This window comes from Octodon degus, unplaced genomic scaffold (assembly GCF_000260255.1).
Source record: "Octodon degus isolate 3935 unplaced genomic scaffold, OctDeg1.0 scaffold00248, whole genome shotgun sequence".
In the NCBI taxonomy this organism is placed as follows: Eukaryota; Metazoa; Chordata; class Mammalia; order Rodentia; family Octodontidae; genus Octodon; species Octodon degus.
The window spans coordinates 1,968,803-1,985,243 of NW_004524824.1; the positions used below are offsets into that span (position 1 = coordinate 1,968,803).

The 16,441-nt window shown below is 42.3% G+C and overlaps 1 pseudogene; it reads left to right on the plus strand.

The window, feature by feature from the left end:
• The first annotated feature begins 10,085 nt into the window (after positions 1-10,085).
• Positions 10,086-11,053, plus strand: LOC101571185 (annotated as a pseudogene).
• The last annotated feature ends 5,388 nt before the right edge of the window (positions 11,054-16,441 follow it).

Consider the following 16,441-nt stretch of genomic DNA (forward strand, 5'->3'; position numbering starts at 1 on the left):
ATAGCATGTGTGGCTGTGATGCAGCATGTGTGACCGTGGCATAGCATGTGTGGCCGCGGCGTAGCATGTGTGGCCTCTGCGTAGCATGTGTGGCCGTGGAGTAGCACGTGTGGCCTCTGCGTAGCATGTGTGGCCTCACTGTAGCACGTGTGGCCGCGGCGCAGCACGTGTGGCCACGGTAGCACCCACTCAGGGACCCACAGGAGATCCGCCTGTTAGGTCACAGAGCTCAGCTAATGTCAGCACTAGCCACTGCACAGTAACCGTACAACCCTGTGCACTAGTGCTCACGTGCCTGACTCAGGCCAGCCTCATGTATACACCTCATGTGCCTACGGAAGACGAGGACCCCGAGGCGCACAGAGACACGGTTTCTCAGTTCGGCGCTCAGGGAGTACCACAGCCGTTCTTCAATAAGAGTTCCGCATAGCCAGTCCAACACTCTTCATCCTCAGCTTCGTGTTACTTGCTGGTAGTAACGTGTTGTCTTCTCCATTTAATTTTCCTCTGAATGCACCTAGAGTTCATCAGCCCTCAGTTAATTCTACATCCTTTACTCAGTGGTGACTTGATGCAGGTATCGACTGCTTCACCTGAAAACTAGGAATCATAAATGTGTGAAGAGACTGACCCACCTGGAGGACCCACAACACTGCACAGACTGCCACAAAGATAATACTAATTCTATAAGTGCACAGGCTTCCAAGTCATCAATTTTGGCATCTTAGCAAAGCAGCACTCTAGAAAAAGTTGTCGATAATTTATTCACATGATCCTTGCTGCCCGCAGAAAGGGAACGAGCACACAAAGACAACTGGAAGCTGCGCCTCAGAATACTCTGATTGTCATAGATTTGCGAATCAGCCTTATTCTGTGAAGTGGACCTTTGGGTTGGGGTTGGAGTTTTGTCACAATTGCACGAATAAAGTAAGAACAGTTGTCCTTGTATTTAATCACTGTATAATTGTGGAAAATCTTAAAAACTAGCCACTTTTATCCTACCAAACTTGATTTAAGGAATTCTTAGGATTACACACTACGGACACGACATTTTAATTTCCTTTATCCACTTTCCAAAGCAGTTTGTTAGCTAACAGTCAAGAAAAGGACCTGGTGCACATCATAAATATTTGAGATGTAGTCCTTGTTCCTGTTTCGGATGATTATTCTGATTTCTTTCCTTTAAGAATTGTATCATCTATTTATTTTGATAATTAATGATGCGCCAGGTAATAAACATTCCCCTTAAGTAGATGCTTTTTAAGTACTAGTAAGTAACTGTGCGGCTTTAAATTTTCATGACAAACTTATCATAGGCAAAGATGGGGCATAAATTATGGACTCTCATCATTAGCAATGTATAGACTATCTGGTGTCAGACATTAAGGAGAAGGACCTGAAAACAGCCATAATTGTTGTGGCTGCTTTGTGTGTCTGCTGCGTTGTGGGCATATTAAATATCCCTGGTCAATACTATCTCACTCTGAATATTTTTATGCAATTAGCAAATGACTTCGAATCACTCTCACCCTTACGCAGCATTGGCCAGGATTAAAAACTGTTAATAGTTTTGTGTACCTGAAGCTGGATTCCAATGGGTTAACTGGAATACTTAGACTTCACAGCCCAGCAGAGGCTGGCTCTGTAATAAGTCTCACATTACATGCGGATTAGATTTGTAGAAATCCTGTAACTCAATAGGTACCTGCCTATTCTCTCCTGGCGTCAGCCTGCCTGCGCTGCTCGGCTCTGTAGACATACCTGGCATTCCACCCGTGCCTCCCCACTTACTAAGTGAACAGGACTTGGCCTACCAAAACACGGGGCATTGTGAAGGAGAGAGCCCTTTGTCAGCCAGGCAAAGTGTGAGGCTGGGCTTGCAACGCCTCGCACCCTTCTCTGCAGCATGCGAGCCGCTCGTGTCCAGCCACAGGGCTGGAGGCCAGCTGTTTCCAGGCATTTCTCAGGGAAATGCAGCCACACTACAGAAGGAAGAAGGCACTCTGATGGCCTTCTCTTCTCCTTTCTTCACCCTGTGCCCTCTCCTCCACCACAGCCTGGTCTCCCCCGGACCCCCTCTGTGCACCCTCCCAGCATTGTACCTTGACAAACATGTTTACACTTAAAGGAAGGAAAACAAAACCAAGCACCAAGCACAACACAAAACAGGCTTGGCACCGGATCCCGCAATAAGTCAGCGGACCGATTTCTGGGAGCCGAGCCAAATGCGATAAGCCCTGCTATTTTAACACATATCTGTAGTTTTCTGCACAAATCGTTCATTAAATAATTAGCATGTTACCTTGTTAAGAATCTTTAAAACTAAGGTGAGGTTTTCATTCAGGAAATACATTAGATTGTTTGGCATCTTTTTCTAATTAAGCATTAATCCCTCCCGGGAAGAATGAGTCACTCAAGCAAGTGAACTTTCAAAGATAAGGGATTTCTCTTCTGTAAACTGCAATTAGCAGCTTTTAACAGCCAGCGTTGCTTTGGGTTTTCTCAGTGGTTGAAGTGATTCTGATCATTTTTACTTCTTGCTCTTTATACAGCGACCAAACTCAGGAAATGGAAATATTTATAGCAAATGTGGAGATAAGATGAACAGGACAAGTTTCAAAGCAAAACAAAAAAGCTTGAATGGCACCACAACGCCAAACAGCATCTTATTCCAGATTGGCCAGTGTGTGAAGGGACAGCACCCCTTGACAAGGCACAGCGTGACACTGTGTGTGACGTCAAGGCTTCCCACCTTTCACAGGCGCAGAGCTTATCCTGGCAGCCCAGCTGTGGCAGGCGCCCCTGAGATGAGTGCACTTTCTCAGTGCTAAACTTTGTCGTGTAGGTATGTTCTGAAAAACAGCTCTGGAGAAATCTTCAAGTCCTACAGGTTTGTCCCATTCAAACACTTGTAACTGCAAAGTTACAAAACCAGACATTAGATCTGCATGCTTTCGTGGAACACATGAATTGAGGACTCAAACTGCTCTAGCTGGTAATTATTGGGAGGTAAATACCCAGGCTCTCGGTAGGTTCTGACACCAGTATTTATTGTTAGAAAGGAAATTCATATACTGACTCACAATTTAGAAAAAGTTATGTATGAAAATCAAAAGTGCCATGCAAAACACAGAACTGGGAATGATTTTTTATGATTAATGAATATTTTATTAAAAGCTGTCAGTTTCCCCAAAGAGCAGTTTCACCAATGAATTCTCCTCACTGCAATGTAGACCTGTGCAAGACTTTGGAGGTAATTTGGTCCACCTTCCCTATTCTATAAAAAGTTAAAATTAAGGCACAGTGACTCATCTAAGGTCACACCAATTCATAGCAAAGCGAGGGATAGAATCAGGTCTATGCATTTTTAATCTAGAAAATTCTGCTCTTCTCACACATCCCAGTGTCTGGGAGGAGGGCTTGTCCCAGCCACAGGGCAGTGTTGCTTCCTCAGCTGCTTATGAGGAGTTGCTCTCAGTAGCAGCAGGCTTTGCTCTTGCTGATTTCGCCCCTGAAGAACTGCAGGTATCATGTGAGAGGGGGCCACTCACCCAAGAGGGCCTGCCGCTGGCCGCTGCATACAGTTAGATAAAAAGCGAACCAATAAATCAGCAATCCTTTCTTAAAAAGTAGGACATGGCTGCAGTCCAAGTCAATTTCGTCACTGCTGAGCGGGGCAGAGGTTCCTCTTCCATGGAAGCCTCATGATCACAGCTGTTAGTCCTCTATTTGGGACACACTTTGAAAGTAGAGAAACCTGGTTACCTATTTTGAGACATTCCCATGCACGAAGACCAACTGCTGTCCTGAGTGAACGTCCACCTCACTGCAGGGACGGGATAAGCACTTGGAACACAGGGAATCCCAACCTGCACCACAAATGCAAGCAAATAAAGTGAGACTAGACTTGATACTTAACAGAATGTATTGCAAAGCTTGTGGTTTGCAAGTTGTCACTTGTGTTATATTAGAAAACAACCACGTTGGCAAGTCTCAGTTACGCGCATTACACTCAGTGTTCGTGTGTGCACTGCTAGCCACTGCATGGGAATAAAAAAAAGTGGAACACGGGGACTTTCTCCAGACAGTTACAATCTATCTTGGAAAGATGAGAAATAGTGAAAGAGCCAGGAATATTATGATGGTGCTTGACAAAACACCAAACTGAAAGTGCAAGTCATACTACACACTTAGAAGACAATTACGGTTGCTTTCGGGGAAAATCCTTACTAAGTGTTATGGTTTGTGTCTAGTGGTTCCCCCAAAGCCTCATGTACATTATGGCGCAGAAGCTGCTGGAGGAGCGCGTGGCTTGAAGGGCGGGGCCAGAGGACCAGGGCAGGGCCTGAAGGGTGGGGCCAGAGGACTAGGGCAGGGCCTGAAGGGTGGGGCCAGACAGGGGCGGGGCCAGACAGGGTCCTGGCCGAAAGGCACAAACCATTACACTGGCTAGCCTGTGTTTTCTCAGAGGTGTGGGGAGGGTCATCCTGGACACTGCAGCACCCCAGCCTCTCCTCCAGTGTCTTGAAACCTCCAGTAACTGTGAGCTAAATAACCTTCCCTCATTTTGAGTATTGGGTATTTGTCCCAGCAATGAGAGAAGAGTAACTAATACACTAAGGAATTGATAGTTACTGAGAAATTGTTAGTTGAAGGCTGGGAAGATTGAGTACTAGTTTTACCTTTTGGGTCAAATAGTTGAAGGTCGCATGTGCAGTGAGGATACAAGGATGCGTCTCTACCTTCACACACCATTCTATATACTTGTGCATGCAAAGACTGCAACTGCACTATATGTTAATTATCCTAACAAAAATCTGTAGATCAGGGCCACGGAGGCAGCTCAGCTGACTAAGCGCCTGCCTAGGCAAGCGCAAGGACCCATGTTTAATCCCTGGCACCACATGCCATGTCAGCCGCGCCCCCGCATGCACTGAGTTGGCCACCGAAACTGGGCGTCGTGTCACACACCTGTAATCCCACTGCTGGGGAGGCTGAGACAGGAAAATCACTATGAGTCCAAGCTGCATGGTGAGACCCTATACCAAATACATTTTTAAAAATCCATAAATCTATTATGTCTTCAGATTTTCCAAACTTCAATGTATGTGCCCACTTCTTCATAAATTAATTAGCATTTCTGGCTAATAGTGTTCTTTGCCTAAGGGCTCTTACTTCCTAGTGTAGCTAGTTTTTACACAGGGATATATTCTCTACTGAAAAGAGAATATGTTGCATTCTCAGGTAGCTATTTTCCTAAGTATGTCATAAAATCTTAGGATGAAATATGGAGAAATGTGAAAAGGAAAATAGCACAGAGACATGAGTTGCTAGTGGAATGGTCTATGGAATAAGTGACCGGCTGGGGCCAGCCTGGAAAGAGCACACCAGCAGGTGTGTCTCAGTTCTGCACGTGCATTATGTGTTCACTATGCATCTTGATGCTTTGCCGTCATGCATTCTAGTAACTGGCATCAGATTTTACCATGTAAATATTGCAGCTTAAAACAAGGAGCTAGAAATGGTATAAAGCCACATTTAAGGGTCTAAGACTCGAGTCTAAAACCCTTTAAACATGTGTATGTTTTGTATCTCATAACACTTTGACATTCTTGTTGTTATTGGAAGGCTTAATAGCCATGTGCTAAGGAAAAGTAAGGTGTGATGTTATTATAAAAAACTATTTTCATCTTGATGTGTGATTATAGAGGAGTAATAGTAACTCTGAACGAGCTGCCCATTTGGAGTTTGTGCTCAAGTTTGAGTGGTGTACTCTAAATTGTACATATATAGACAAATGGAAACATGACCATTGCAGAAAAAGCAGAAAGGGGCTCTCAAAACCAAACTACAGGGCGGGTGGATGGCTCAGTAGGCTAAAGCACCTGCTTAGACAAGCTGAGGTGAGTGCAGGGACTGTGGTTTGATTCCCTTCACCAGCACCACCAGGGTGGGCTGAGCTGGCCACAAAGTCCAGGCATAGTTTCACATTCCTGTAATCCCAGCGCTGGGGAGGCTGAAGCAGGAGGATCACTATGAGTCTGAACTACATAGTGAGACCCTGCAACAACCAAATACGTTTTTTAAAAACCTACTAAATAAATAACAGTTGAGGGAACTGAGTATATTTAGCTTGAAAAAATAAAATTCAAGTAAAATATAGTAACTTTCCTCAAGTATTTGCATTATTCTTTTAAAAATTTGCAAGATAGTGGCAGCATCACTTCAAATTTCACAATTTGTGAGAGATAGAGACAGAGACAAAAACAGAGAGAGATGCTCACTCAATGTAACAAAAACGCTTTTGAAAGTGGGATGGACCACTGCAGGAAGTTCCCAGCTATTAGGGAAGATGTGGACAGGTTGGAGGGTTCAAATGCTCAGTGAGAATATTGAAGAGAAAACTTACTCATTGCTATGGGTGTGGGATTTAACAGGTATGGGGTTTAGCAACTAGAAAACGAGATTCCACCAAGCGACTATGATTCTAAATTCCATAACATTGAGTATTGGCCTGTATTAAAGTTACACATGGACATTTGACTTATGATAAGGTTACATACAGACAGGAGCACTGTACACGGAAGCATCCTAAGGGAAACGCACGTTTAATGTACCTCACGAACCAAACATCCCAGCTCAAGCGAGCCAGCTGTGAACGTGCTCGGAGCTCTAAGATGAGCCTACAATGGGGCAGCAGCATCGAAGGCAAGGCCTATTTTAGAATAAAGCGTCGGATAGCTCATGCATCTTGCTGCTTGCAGTGAACTGCTTGTTTACCCTGGTGCTGTAAGTATGGGCGAGCTCCTATGACTATTTATACCAGTCATTTATCCACTCCACAAGTCAATAGCAAACTTACAAGTGGATATGTAGCCATCAGAATATGCGTCTTTAGAGAATGCCCCAAACTCCAGCGCTGCTGTACTTGTTCAAAATGCTTAGACGGCACTCCTTCGCTGATTCCTTCGCTGATTCCTACCTAATGGAGAAATCGCTTTTTAAAATTAATTATTTTATTGATGAATAAGCATCACACTGGTATTTTGAGATGTAAACACAATATTTTTAAATACTCATATGTGGTGGAAAGACTACAATAAGCTAATCGTTACATGCATTACTTCATTTGCTTATCATTTGCTTCTGGTGCAAACAGTTAAAACTTAGCAATTCCCAATGTACAAGACACTGCTTTTGAACAGTGCTCATCATCTTGCACAACAGGTCGCCTAAACGTGGTCTTCTACCCAATCGAAGCTGCTTTCCTTGGTCCAAGCTCCTCCCAGGCCCCCCACCCCTGCATCCTCCCATAACCACCACACAGCTCTCTGAATTCAGGCTTTTACATTCCGAATGTCAAACTGGGATGACACACTACTGGTCTTTAGATGCCCGATAATGTTCCCCGAGTCCGCTCACACTGCAATGACACATTTTTTCTTTATTCTTTATTTTTATTCATTCATTCATTATTTATATATTTAGGTGGAACAGGAGATTGAACTCAGAACCTTGCATTTGCCAGGCAAGCTCTTATTTCACTGAGCCAACTCCCCACCCCTCTTTATTCTTGATAAACAGAACTTTTATTTATTTATTTATTTATTTTAATGTATTTAGTACAGGGTCTACAGGGTCTCTTTACATAGATCCAATTCATCGTAATCCTCCGGTTTTCAGCCTCTCAAGCACCAAGCACCACCACGCCCAGGCTCAGTCACTGTCTTAGCATGTCCCGGGGCAAGGCTGGCACAGCATGCCAGAGGATTGAGCCCCAACCCCTGCATCTGCCTAAGCCGGCGCTTCAATCTGCTGAGCTATCTGGCCAGCCTTCAGAATTTTTACAAACAGCCCAAACTTTGTGGGGATTTAGGAGTGCTAAAATACAGGAGTGTGCCCATGAACTAAGAATATTTAACTTTTGGTATCTCCTACTAAATTTCTACGAAAACCATTTAAATAAGAGCAATGTTTGAGTGAGTTGCTCATAAGTGTACAGAGTTGCCCAGCAACCTGCTCTGGCCACGGACCTGAGCTGTGGCTGAGGACGTCAGCACCAGCACTGGACTGCTTGGCCTGGCCAGCCTCAGTTTTCTCACCTTTAAATGAAGATACTAATTCTTACCTAAAAATAACAACATTATCAGGGCTGGCCAAATAGCTCAGCCAATTAAAGCACCTGCAAGCAGCGCAGGGGCCAGGCGTTCAATCCCCAGGCTTGCCTTGCTGGCCAGCACCTGGCGCGCGCTGAGAAGAAAGTTGAGACTGGGTGTGGTGACAGGTGTCTGTAATCCCAGCTCTTGGGTGGCTGTGAACAGGCGGATCATTATGAGTCTGATCTAGTAGTGAGACCCTGAACACCCTGTACGCACTTCCCTAAAATACAAAATAATAATAATAATAATAATAATAATAATAATAATAATATCAACACCAAATAATGACGTTCACTGGGTGGTGGCCTATGGTGTCTTAGCATGCCTCTCACTCTGCCATCTCACCCCATGTTCTTTGTCATACGTGCCAACTTTTATGTCTGATCATCACAATGTGACTAACAGGGCTTCACAAATCTACTTAAAACTCACTGTTTTCCACTAGGGCTTCACTATGTTTTTTGGGTTTTTTTTTCCATAATTTTATTGAGAGACAAAAAGCAATGACACAGTTTCAAATCAAATTGGTAGGACAGTTCCAATAATTAACACATTGCATGCTGTCTTCCTAGTGGTTAATTGCTGTACAAGATGCGGACATGATATCCTATTTACAAACACTTCCACAACAAATCCCTCTATTCATTAAGAGAATGTAACTATATATCTATCCTAACCATTTTGAATACACAGATAAAAATGGACATTCATCTGTATACCCTTTTTGGTTTAGTTCCGTCACTTGAATATTATAGGTGTGTTAGCTCAGCAAAATATTCTAAAAGTCCAGTAGTCCATAATAGTATTGGGTCTTCCACTTCACTGGCAGTGTCAGAAATTGTTGACCTGAGTCCCCTACAGCTCAACATAACAGCATGGCTTTACTTCTTATATTTCGTTTTTATACTTTTCTGCTGGGTGGTTAAGACCAAGATAAAGCAGGACCTAGGCAACAAGAGTTGTAGTAGCTTTTGGGTCTGATAAGGTCAGTGAAATCCCCTCAGGATTTACCCTGAGATCCTGTACCTCAGATTGGAGAACCTTTGTCAGTGTCAGCCATGTGGATGAGTCACGGCCACTGCTTGGCCAATGTGCTCTCTGTGAAAGCCTGAGAGAATGTTGTCTCTCCATGTGACTCTCCTTAGGCACACTCAACATCATTGATCACTTTCCTCTTTGGCCCCATAATCTCCTTGATCAGAAAATTTGGGACACTACCGAGTTATGTGACATTATTGTTCAAATTCTCACATGTCCTGAGTCTTAATTGACCTTGGAAGACTAGGACCAAAATGTTGGCTTTCCTTGCGGCCCTCCTTTTTCTCTAATTTTGGTCTGTGAACTTAGGTTATTAACCCTCCAGAAGACAAGCTTATTGTTACTGGCATACAACCCAGGCTGTCAAGCTTAACCTCACTATCTGTCTGAATATCAAACATCTTAGGCATAACATGGAACAGGTATTTTTCATCAAGTATTGATATGTTGACCTTTAAGTCCCTACAGAATATGATGAAAGAACATTAAAAAAATTAAAATATATTTTAAAAATAAGCATAAAGAATTATATAATTCTTATGTTTACACATGAGTCCAGAAATCTAACCATATACAACCTTGTAGCAGGACAGTCCCACAACATTCCTTTTCCTGTCTCCTGCCTTCATTCACTACCCGCTTCTTATTGAACAGTTATCTACCCAAGAGACAACACAGCAGCAACTGGCATGTCATGACAAGCAAGGGCTTCACTTTAGTGGCAGCCCCACTCTCGACAATGGTGTTAGCCTAAGAGATCATCGCTAGCAAAATATGAGGTAATCTCTTCTGTGAACTCAAAGTAAACTATAAATGCTAATAAAGTGTCTTCTGAGCTCACACTCTTGTGCTCTACATCTGCTCTCTTAGAACCCTTCTGCACCAGCCATGGCAACTTTTGTGGAGCTCAGCACCAAAGCCAAGATGCCCATTGTAGGCCTGGGAACCTAGAAGTCCTCCCCCGGCAAAGTCAAGGAAGTGGTGAAGGTGGCCATTGATGCAGGTTATTGCCTCTTTGACTGAGCCTTTGCCTATGAAGACGAGAACGAGGTGGGCGAAGCCACCCAGGAGAAGATCCAAGAGAAGGTTGTGAAGCGGGAAGACCTCTTCATTGTTAGCAAGTTGTGGCCCACATTCTTTGAGAGAAGCCTCATGAAGGAGGGCTGCCAGAAGACCCTGAAGAACCTATACTGGACTACCTGGACACCTACCTCATTCACTGGCCACAGAGATTTCAGGAGGGAAAAGGCTTATTCCTCCAAGATGGTAAAGGCAACATGATCCTCAGTAAAACATCATTCTTGGATACCTGGGAAGTCATGGAGCAGCTGGTGGATGAAGGTTTGGTGAAGGCCATTGGCATCTCCAATTTCAACCACTTCCAAATCAAAAGGCTCTTGAACAAGCCAGGGCTGAAATACAAACCAGTCACTAACTAGGTGGAGTGTCACTCATACCTCACCCAGGAGAAACAGATCCAGTACTGTCACACAAAGGGCATCATTGTCCCTGCCTACAGCCCTCTGGGCTCCCCAGATAGACCTTGGGCCAAGCCAGAGGACCCTTCACTGCTGGAAGACACCAAGATTAAGGAGATTGCTCAGAGGCACAAAAAAACAAACAAAGAAAAACACACAGCCCAGGTTTTGATCCAATTCCATATCCAGAGGAGTAGAGCAGTGATCCCCAAGTCTGTGACACCAGCACACATTGTTGAGAACTTTCAGGTCTTTGACTTCAAACTGAGTGATGCGGAGATGGTGACCATCCTCATCTTCAACAGAAACTGGAGGGCCTGTGTCAGGCCTCCCAACACTGAACATTGGGAGGATCATCCTTTCCTGGCCAAATACTGAGGCTGAGTGTCCCCAGGAGATTACCTGGTAGCTGCTCCTTTATTGCTGCACTGAAACTCACCTCTCCATGTTTTAGTCAAGTTTATCTGAAACCCTGCTGTGTCTTGCCTTGAGCTGCTAGCAGATTCCATACAAGGTTGGGCTTCCATCCTCCGTGTGTTCAGCCATCCCTGGGAAGTGTGACTTGAAAAAGCCAAGGACGACGTTTTCTTCTTTCACTTGTTTGGTGTGGCAAAATGACTGACAAATGCCAAAGACTCTTAAGACTGAGGTTACAAAAATAACAATAAAAATAAATAATACTAATGAAGAAAAAAGTGTCTTCTGTTGTCCCAAGGTTCAGAGCTTGTGATAAAATACAAAATATGAAAAATACATGATTCAGGGAATTCTTCACCGACCAAATGATAATCTCACATGGAGAACTTAACTGCCCCAGGGTTTCATAAATGTTATAGGTAAACAGGGGGCCGATGCCATGATGGAGACAAAAACAGCGAATGGTCACTCATTTGTGCTTACAGTAGTTACCCTTCTTCATGCACGGTGGTTTGCACCATTTAATATTTTTGGCCCTAGCCTTCCAAGGTCAATGAAGACTCAGGACATAGGAGAACTTGTACTGTAACACCATGTAACTCGGTAGTGTCCCAAATTTTCTGATCAAGGAGATTATGGGGCCAAAGAGGAAAGTGATCGATGATGTAGAGTGTGCCTAAGGAGAGTCACATGGGGAGAAGACACTCTCTCAGGCTTTCACAGAGAGCACATTGGCCAAGCAATGGCCGTGACTCATCCACATGGCTGACACTGACAAAGGTTCTACAATCTGAGGTACAGGATCTCAGGAGATAAATCCTGAGGGCATTTCACTGACCTTTTCAGACCAAAAAGCTACAACTCTTGTTGCATAGGTCCTGCTTTACCTTGGTCTTAACCACCCAGCTGAAAAGTATAAAAATGAAATATAAGAAGTAAAGCCATGCTGTTATGTTGAGCTATAGGGGACGCAGGTCAATTTCTGACATTGCCAGTGAAGCCGAAGACTGAATACTATTATGGACTACTGAACTCTTTTAGATTATTTTGCTGAGTTAGCACACCTATAATATTCAAATAACGGAACTTAACAAAAAAAGGGTATACAGATGAATGTCCATTTTGTATCTGTGTATTCAAGGTGGTTGGGATAGATATATAGTTACATTCTCTTAATGAATAGAGTGATTTGTTCTAATGGTGTTTGTAGATAGGATATCATGTCCGCATCTTGTACAGCAATTAACCACTAGGAAGAATGTATGCAATGTGTTAATTATTGAAACTGTCCTACCAATTTGATTTGAAACTGTCTCATTTCTATTTATCAATAAAATTTTGGAAAAAATAAAAATAATTTAAATGCGAAAAAAACTGAAAAAGACTAATAAATTTCAAATTCTGTGCACGATGAATGTATGTACTACTGTATAGTTCAACAAACACTTAAAGAAGCTGTAATTTCAGAAACTGAGAACTTTATTATTGATTTTACTTCTAATAAAGCTGTAGTTAAGATAATAGTCACCTCTTATTCTTCTCATAGGCTCGTTAAGTTGGTTTCCGCCACCCATAGTTCTGTCATTCCAAAACTTTAAAAGAATTTGCAGATTTACTGAATGTTTATCATTAAATTGATAAACTGTAGAAAATTCAGAAAAAGTATTCATAATCTCTTCTCTAAAGTGATGACAGCTACAGTGTTAGTTTTTTACACTTCTGGTTTCCATTCATATAAATATATTATTTAATTTGATTTTAATCACAATATAGATACACTTTCACACACTGCCTTTCTCACTCATCTTGGCAAACTTTTTCCAACCTATCAGGGCCATTTCTAAGTTTCTTTTTTTTTTTTTTTTTTTTCATTTCTAAGTTTCTGATTGACATAATGTTTAAAATTGATTCCTGGCTTTAGTGTACATTAGCATCACATTGTAGAAGTCGGACAGTATAGCTAATATGTCGTCTCGTGTCAGGTATTAAGAGACTTGTATACAAAGACAGGATTCTGGGGAAATTCATGAACTGAAACTGAATTGTGGCTTGGACACTATGTGGATTTGTGCAGGCTGTTTAGACTCTTTTGCCTTCAATATGTTCTTTTGTAAGTGGAGAAATACAATTTCATGGAGTTGTTGTAGGGATTCAATGAAATAATTCACATAAAAGCATTGTAACACTGTCTTTGATATACTCCTGTCTCAATCTAGCAGTCAAGTGTCCCGCAGCCCAGATGGCCAGAGTTTCCCCGTTCCCCATGTTGAGGCACTGGGAGGTAACACAGCTGAATGGACACAGCACCTTGCTCTCATAGAGCCTGTATGCCTCTCCTGGTCTGTGGCAGATCCCAGCCATATTTCAGGATTACCTTGTAACTCGTGTTCCTTCAGAAATACTTTGGCAGGTTTCACAGTGCAGGTTATAATTTTCCCCCAATATTAAACCCTATTAACAAAGAAATGTAAGAGGAGCACTCAATGAAATTTCAACCTGAGCTGTTCACATTTGAAAAGCTAAGTTCTCCAAAATGTTAGCCCCTCAATTGCAGACATGGAAGTAGACTCAAAATATCTAACATGCTCCTTACCCCTTAACAGGACTAAGTTCACATGCATGTATCTACGAAGTGCAGCCCCCATTACACATGGAAAGCCATAAATGCTCATGTAAAATAATAAACAGTACAATGGGAATAGCATCTGTAAGATAAAATGTACCTTTTGAGAGTCTTTAGCTTGTATGTGAAATAAGAGACTGAACTTATAAAATGGAATCATGTTATGATGCATCAACCTTATTCTACGTGTGATTTTATGGGTTCACAAGATCTGCTTTGCTTTAGAGCTCAGAGCATAGCTTTGCTCTCTAGCCCAACGTACAATTTCAATGGCAGTGCTGCTCCAAGAAAACTGAGTAGCTATCAGAGTAGGACCTGTTGTTCCCTGGTATCTGAGTGTTCAGTGATAAATTTCATCCTGCTGCATTTAGTGTTGTAATTTACACACACACACACACACAGCCACACATTATTGCAAACAGTACAATTGTAAAACAAAAACAAAACAATAATATATTGGCACCACAAGTCCTTCTTTCACAAAGAAATATATTATGAGCCAGTGGAAAACACCCAGGACTCAGCAACAAGCTCCACGGGGGAACCCAGGTATCTGAGCCATCCTGCTACACCCTGGGACTAGGCCACTGGCGGCCAACAGTCTTTTTTGAAACTTGTAGTCCTGCATCAGAGCATCCTTGCACTAGGGACAAACAGAAAGGGGTCACACCACGAAGGGAGAGAAGACAGAGCACTGGGAGAGCCCTGTGTGTCGGATTAGCCTTAGAGAAACAGCGGAACGCAGGGGATTTAAACAGAACTGCAATACCAGGAACATTCAGGAGTGTTAGGAGCCTCTCTACATGTTAAAGAGATCTGCTGCCCCAAAATATTCCCAGGCTGGTCATTCCTGACTCCTGGCAATTTAAAATAACACCAGAAGGGTTGGGGATGTGGCTCAGCAGCACAATTCCTGCCTGAAAAGTGCCAGGTCCTGAGTTTGATTCCCTTGTACCACCAAAATAAATAAATAAATAGATAAAATGTTTGTTTATTAAAAGATACATATCTGTCAGCACAGACATCTGCTTTAGGAATGGGAGTTTATGAATCTCTTCTTCTATATCACCTACATCCTTTGCTTCTTTGATTTCAACTAACCTTTTCCATTTCTATCTTTCGTATCTTGCCTATTGCTTTTAAGCAGCTGTTGTGAATTTCCCCCGCTTGTGTTCAACTGTCCCGTGCACACTTTCAGGTACTTTTCCACTTGAACATTCTGTGTCAGCATTCACCTGCCTTTTGCTTTACCTGGGATGTTCCCTGGGATATCTGGAGGGCACAGGTTCTAACCCCACTAATGATTTTAGAGAGTGCATGAGTTTATTGGAAAGAGAACCACAAAACGTTTCTATTTACAACGTTTTTATTTCTTCAAGGACTCTTTTACTACAAATGATGACTTAAATAATGTCTTCATGGGATTATTGTCCAGTGAAGATAAGTTGTTCCCTGTATCATGTAGTTTATTACACATTAATCCAACTTGCAATTCTTTGGTTGTTTTAGCTATTCATTATAGGCTTGATGAACCTGTAAATTAATATGGCAGAAAGGCAGAAAGAATGATTTTTATAATTGTAACTCATTTCTAGACCTTATAATTCTACATCTTATAAATGTATGTTGGTCTGGTTGTGTGCTAGATTTTCAAGAGTAGAAAAGGATCTCTGACCTTTTATAAAAGACAAAAGATGAAGGGCCAGCAAGATAGCTCAGTGGACTAGGTGACTGCTGAGGCAAGTGCAGGGACCAGGGTTCAATCACAGGTACCACGTGATGCACTGGCCCCACTCCCAGGTGCGCTGAGCCAGCCACCAAGACTGGGCCTGGTGGTGCATGCCTATAATCCCAGTGCTATGGAGGCTGAAAACAGGAAGATCACCACAAATCCGAGCTGTGTAGTGAGACTCTGTACAAAATATATTTTTTAAAAAGATACAAGTTGAATCTCAGCTATTTTAAGGCCATAGTACACATAAATATTTCCAGTAGCAGGCACCCAAATCATGCACAATGATGTATCAGTTTCCTAATGACGATATTAAGTAGTCTGGTCTAGTCCTTTACAGCTTGCGATTTGCCATCTGTTTTATTGCTTAAGGTATATATTCACTCTTTTACTTAATTTTTTTTTTCGGAACCGGGGATTGAACTCAGGCCCTTATGCTTGCCAGGGAAGCACTTATTCCACTGACCCATCTCCCCGGCCCTCTTTTATTTAATTTTGAGTTAGAAAATTTATAGTCTTTTTCTTAAATGTTGCCTTCCAAATTATATACACTTTAGGAACCACAGACGTGATCCACCTACATTAATTAAGAAAAACTCCAAAGTATTACTTTATTCTAAAGTACCTTTTGTTCTTAAAATATTATTGTAACATTTTTTTTTGTTTCTACAACAGCCCAGCTATAATAAGTGTTGATCCCATTTCTAGCAATTAAAAATGTATTTTGGCATCAGCAGTTGGATTTCACCATAGTTTTATAGCATAAGAAATAGATATTTATTGTGGCTTGAAAATAAAATCGTTTTTAGCTTCTCTAGCATTTCTGCCTTGATGTGGCTACAGTTTGGGGAAGAGTTTTCTGAGGTCATGAGAATACTGTATAGTTCCACCCGATCTTCTAGTAGTGGCTTACAGAGACTGGGGAAACCAAGCGGAAATGGAGATAAAAGAGAGAATTAAGCGTGCTTGCCATGCTAGAAGTTTACTAAGTTAC